The 6,000-nt window shown below is 43.5% G+C and overlaps 1 protein-coding gene across 2 annotated transcripts in view; it reads right to left on the bottom strand.

Annotated features, from left to right (window-relative positions):
* Nucleotides 1-3,062: 3,062 nt before the first annotated feature.
* Nucleotides 3,063-6,000, bottom strand: part of FHIT (fragile histidine triad diadenosine triphosphatase) — a 797,037-nt gene continuing 794,099 nt past the window's right edge. For both annotated transcript variants that reach the window (XM_044451960.1, XM_044451959.1), the window contains exon 7: nucleotides 3,063-3,357. The gene's annotated coding sequence lies outside the window, so the exon portion shown is untranslated. The remainder of the gene's footprint in view (nucleotides 3,358-6,000) is intronic.

Below are 6,000 nucleotides of genomic sequence, written 5' to 3'. Positions count from 1 at the left end.
TGCTTGCACGCATGTGTCTAGCAGCTAGAAAGTTTTGCATTATGTACATCAGAGGGAAAAGTAAGTCACTATGCATCACAGCAGTCCTTAATGTGAGACAACTCTTTACATTAGACACAATGAGAACAGAATTTGGGATTAAGAGGTGGGATGTTCCAAGAACTATCCTGGATGATCTGGATTTCGAACTGTTTACACTACAGGAATACTGAAAGGATGGCAGCAGGGATGCTGAAGAAATCCATACCAGACTGAAATGACATCAGAGTGTTATGAATCCATCCTTCGGAGTCAGCGGCGATCTGGCTTTTCAGAGCTGCTGAGGAGCTTGGGCAGGAGGAGGTCTTGCAGCCATCCTGCTTGAGGGGTCCTGTGGGCAGCTGGCTTGCCACCAAGTACAGAGTGAGCATGGAGTGCTGGACTGGATAGGCATTTGATCTGATCTAGTAGGGCATCTCTTATCTTCTGTGGATATGCAGACTGCTTTTTTAATTTTCCACAGTTGCACACCAATTTTTTTGTGCAAAAATATGAAAGTTTCTCTAAAGCACATTCATGTTTGTGCCTTTAAAAAACCAAATGCAAAGCCCGCATTATATACATCTCTGATCTATAGTCAGCCTCTGCTGTGTGGCAATACTTTGCGTGCATGCATTTGCCTGCTGCTTCTTGATCGGAAAACATCAATATAGACAGATATGCATATATAATATTGTGTAGCAGCAAAAGTTCCTTACATCATGGCAGATTTTTGTTTTGTACACTGTGCCGAAAGGGGAAACATATTGTGAAACTGTCAATGAACAGGCAGTGAACTAAATGATGCCTGACAGCCCACAACACACATACAAGTAGATTAAACACAGGTTGGCTCTGCACTCTTGATGAAGGTGAAAGAAGAAAGTGCAAAGGCAGGACTGCAGCTGAATATTAAGAAAACCAAAATCATGACTGCAGGAGAATTACAGAACTTTACTGTTAACAAGGAGAAATTTGTGAGAGATTTTACAAACCTCAGCTCACTCATCCATTCAAAAGGAGACTGCAGCCAAGAAATTCAAAGCACTGAGATATGAGAGGGCAGCAATGAAGGAACTGGAAAAGTTCATCGAGTGCCAGGATGTTTCACTGGAGAAAAAGGCCATGATTATCCATGCTATTGTATTCCCAGTCACCATATATGGGTGTGAAAGATGGACACCAAAGAAAGCAGACAATAGCTTAATTTCCAGCCCCTGGATCATATCTGATACACTTTCCGAACCCTTTCTAGGGTTTCTGTGCATGGAATCAAATATGTGCATGGAATCAAATGACACGGTCTGTGGCTGGGAAGGAGGCAAACGCATGATCCAGTGACTTTGCCATGCTCACCAAGCACATGGCCTGCTCTTGTTCTTGTTATGTGCCACCAACTCATCTCTGCCTGTTGGCAACATTACGAATGAAAGCCCTGTAAACTGTCCTGCCCTCGAAAGCCTCATTCAGCTCTTGTAAACTCAAGTGTGTGGCTTTCTTTATGGAGTCAATCCATCCCATATTTGGCCTTCCCTTTTGTCTCCTCCAACATGATTGCCTTCTCCAGGGAATCTTGCCTTCTCATGATGTGTCCGAAGTATGACAGCCTCACTTTTGTCATTTGTGCATCTAGTTGCCCGGATTTGATCTAGGACCCATTTTTCATCTTCCTGTTGGTCCAGGGTATTCGCAAAGCTCTCGTCCAGCACTATCAGAAGCTATGAAAGCTGGGCATGTTCCCTCAAGAAGGGAAGACTAAGAGGGGATATGCTAGCTCTCTACAAGTACCTCAAAGGCTGTCACTAGAGGGAGGACAAGACCTCTTCTCACTCATCTCCAAGTGTAGGACGTGGAACAGCAAACTTAAACTGCAGCACACCAGATTCTGGCTGGACATCAGGAAAAGCTTCCTCACAGTCAGAGCAATACAACAGTGGGACCAGTTGCCAAGAGAGGTGGTGGGATACCTCTCATGAGAAACATTCAGGAGAAACTGGACAGTCATCTGAGTGGGATGGTGTGACTTAGTGTCCAGCATCAGCAGAGGTTGGACCTGATGGCCTCCTTGGCCCCTTCTGTCCCAACTATTCTATGAATCTATAAAAAATGTGTGCATATTGGCATATTCTTTCCAAAAACAAACTGAGCAAGAGTCTCACCAATCTGCTCTAAAGAAATTCAATAGGCAAACCTATTCCCAGCAAGGAGAATTTTATTTTGTAGCTGTTAAAGATTAGGAGGCTATCAGGAAAAACAAAGAACAGTGATGGAATGCCCCCTTGTAAGATGAGCCTTATGATTAGAAAGGCAGTCACCCAAGCCCCATAAGTTGCTCAGTCCCACTACCTCCTCCTGCTTCCCACCCAGCCCTAATCAGCATTTGGGGAAAGATGGTATTTTGGGAGATGCTGTCTGCCTTTATAAAGCAGAATTGTCTGTGAAGCCTCATGAAGAGTTCAAGTTCAGTTCCGGTCCCTTCAAGAGAAGCCCACCTTATTTGCGGAAAGAGCATGAAGAGTCTGAGGGGCACCAGTTCAGCTTAGGGCTCAGACTTTAACCACATCCAATGACCATTCCTAGGGAAAAACAAACAAACCCTTTCATACTGCTGGAATAAGGCCTTTGGAATACCTTAATCTGTGTATTAACCATGATAGTCAATTAACCACAAATGAAGTTCAGTTGCCTCCTAGAAAGTAATATACCTTATATTCTTCTTGGCTTGAATGGGCAGATTGTTTCACTAGCCATATTTTAATTCCCTAACACAGCAACCCAATACACATCTACTCAGAAATAAGCCATTCTGTGTTTCATGGGATTTACTCCCTATAAGTGTGGGTAAGGTTGCACCTTAAGTCAATTGCAATGTTTTTAGAGATCTAGACCTGCATATGGAACATATGGCAGGAGGTTTTGGAGCAATATTATAGCAGAAAATGAGGAGCTAAAATGGTGAAATAAGAAATTCATTGTAAAAAACAACAACAATTAGGACAATGAAGAAAACAGGCATTATAACATATCTACAAACACCAGAGAAATGGTTATTATATTACTTTAATTCATTTTAGGCCAAGAAACAATTCAAAAGTATTTACTACGAGAACGTTCAACAACTACTTCAAGACATTCTGTATCAAACTCTGGATGTCAAACACATTAACCCAGACAACCCTTAGATGGGGCCTATAAAATATCCTGAAGAATAATGGAGTGTCTCTACGGAATGCATCAACATCTTCTGAACATTAAATATCAGTTCAACAGAGAACAAAAGGGGATTCACTCTTTCTTCATTTTCTTATACTTCAGAATTCATTGAAGATACTCTGTTGCCTGAAAATGATTAAACATAAAATCAGATGTTTCTGTTAAATGCAATAACATTTTGTGCCATATGTGAGTAAGGCAAAAATTATGAGATTAAGCAATCAGCTCACTTCTCATTAGCATTTTCCAAGTGAGAATCTTGATTGAGATGGAGGAAATGAAATATTCAGAGCTGAAAATTAGAGTCTTCTTCAGGCTTTATCAAAGAATAGCAGCTACATGTGGATAAGAGGGAGTGGGACACACTGCTGCCCCAGCCCCGATTCCTTTCTCTGAAATCTGAATGTTCCATTTTTTTTCTTGAATGGTCCAAATCCATCAATGGCTTTGCCTAGAGACGTATGAAAAATGTGCATCAGTTCAGTTTTGATTGGGATTCACCCAGTTCTAGCCTTTTGGAACAAACATGTTCTTGTGATTGAAACCTGTACATTTCTGAGTTTGAAATGTGAACTGCAGAGTAAAATTGCATTAGACAGCATGTGGACAATTTAAGAAGTCCATTAAAATGCATACCTTAGAAAAATGCACACAAATCTGTGGAAAAAGAATGTGTACATATGGCTGTAATAGGTGTATATATATGAAAAAGCACATCTATGAATATACATAATTTCTATGCAAAGAAAAGAGCTTGCAACCTGATACAGATCAGAACTGGAAGGCATTTTTGAAGTGGGAGAACTCTGGCCAGCTTGAGCTTTGCTAATTCGTATGTCCCTAGATCTATCCAGATTTGTCATTTTTAAATCGTAAACTGGCAATCCCATTTGGTTGCAAATAAATAGATAATAATGACCACCACTCCAAAAAAAACTGCTTAATAAAAACATTTTCTTTTATGGGCTTTGTGCAGCTTGCTGCATTCTAATTAATGATTCTTATGGATGGCTGAGCGGCTGCTACAATTAATAGTACTTAAGGTTTGGAGTGTGACAAAATTCATGGCTGATTACCAAGCTGGGTATTTGTGCAAAGGATTATGTGCAAACAGTCCCTGAGTGGAGTCACGGATCCGAGCAAGTGACTCAGAATCCCTTTCTGGGCATCAGTACACAATGGCCGTGGTCCCAGGAACCTTATCAACGTGCTTTGGCAAACTGGGAACAAATGACACCAGTAATTCCAGGTGCCTGTAGGTGTCATGCATGAAGGGTACCTTTTATGCATCCTTCCCAAGGAAGGCACATCTGAGAAATCCCCAGAAGGCGCACCTGTGCTAAGAAAGGTCACCCATGCACTTTGCACATGTTGTAAATAGACTGACAGTGTTTATATATAATTATTAGTGACGGGCAAACTGAACACTCAGTAAGAATGTAATTTATTGGAAAATCATGAACTCATTCATGCAGGTTCAGATGAGAGTCCTCCTGCAAGGAGAACACTCACTCAGTGTAGAAAAGCGTTTGCACGGGCACTGATCTCAAAGTGCATCCTGGGAGGTGCGGTTTGGGATCAGGCTGGCTCTCCTTGGAGCCCGTTGTGGTGATGGCGATAAGAGTGGCAGGGAGACTGAAAGCTTTTGCGGATGGGGCTGCTTGTCCTCCCCCTGCTCCTGGGACCAGAGAAGTGGCAGTGGCAATGGGATGGGAATGGTGGGGAGCGAGGTCATACCAGCTTACGCAGGAAAAGGATAATCCAGCCAATGCCAGGCAGAAAGGGCATTGAGTAGCTGCAGGCTGCATGTGCTAAGAGTCTTGCAATTAATTCTGAACTTAATAGCAAATTGTGAACTTCCAATCCAGGCTCATTAAAAAGGTTAGCATTACAAAAAAGGCAGGTTTGACAGGCAAGCAGACTAATTACAAAAGTCACAACAATTATTATTACTACTACTACTTCTACTAGTAGTAGTACTACCACAACCAGTACTAATTGCTATTCCAGTGCTGATCTTTTGTCTCAGAGCCATCAACACAATGCAGGACGAGTCTAAATTAAAACTGTAACAGTCAATAAAAAAACCACACACACATTTTCATCAATTCGTTGAACCAATTGATTCAAAGCCTTCTGATCAATGTAAACACAAGGAAAAGTGCTCCTTGATTAATCAGCGCAACAGCCTTGCGAGTGTTTGCAGACACTCTTTTTCTCCCCGCCCTTCTGCAAACCTCAGGAAGCGAACATTTGCCAGGGTTGGTGCCCACTCGCTTCTCTGAGATGGTGCCAGCTCATCCTGTTGCTACCGGATTCGGATGCAGAGGCAGGGCTGGCATTCTGCTCACCTGGCAAGATCAGGGATCTTCCCAGGACCCGAGGCGGCCCTCCCACAGCGTGCTCTCCCCAGCAGCCTCCCCAGAAGGTCAGTTTTCAGCCTGAGCCTCACGCTGTCCCAGCCAGCTTTTGGTTTGCCTGGCTGGCGTAAATTCCTTCACCGAGGTCCAGATGTGGTGGGCCATCCCTGCTGCACTGGGGAGCCCTCTGGCTCATCCTGCTGATGGGGGCTGTGCGCCGCTTCCCTGAAGCCCCAGAGCTGGGGGCTTGGCTGTTCCCGGGGGAAGGCTCCTGCCACTGGCACGGCATGACACCCCCCCCATCTGAAATGGGGGACACACTTCAGGCATTGGGTCACACTGGAAAACTCATGCAGTTCAAGACCTCATGGAATTCCACGGCGATTGCTGCAGAATACAGTGTACAGGA

Source organism: Varanus komodoensis, unplaced genomic scaffold (genome assembly GCF_004798865.1).
Source record: "Varanus komodoensis strain SLA01 unplaced genomic scaffold, ASM479886v1 scaffold6_4, whole genome shotgun sequence".
Taxonomy (NCBI): domain Eukaryota; kingdom Metazoa; phylum Chordata; class Lepidosauria; order Squamata; family Varanidae; genus Varanus; species Varanus komodoensis.
This window is presented reverse-complemented; position numbering and strand designations above follow the sequence as displayed.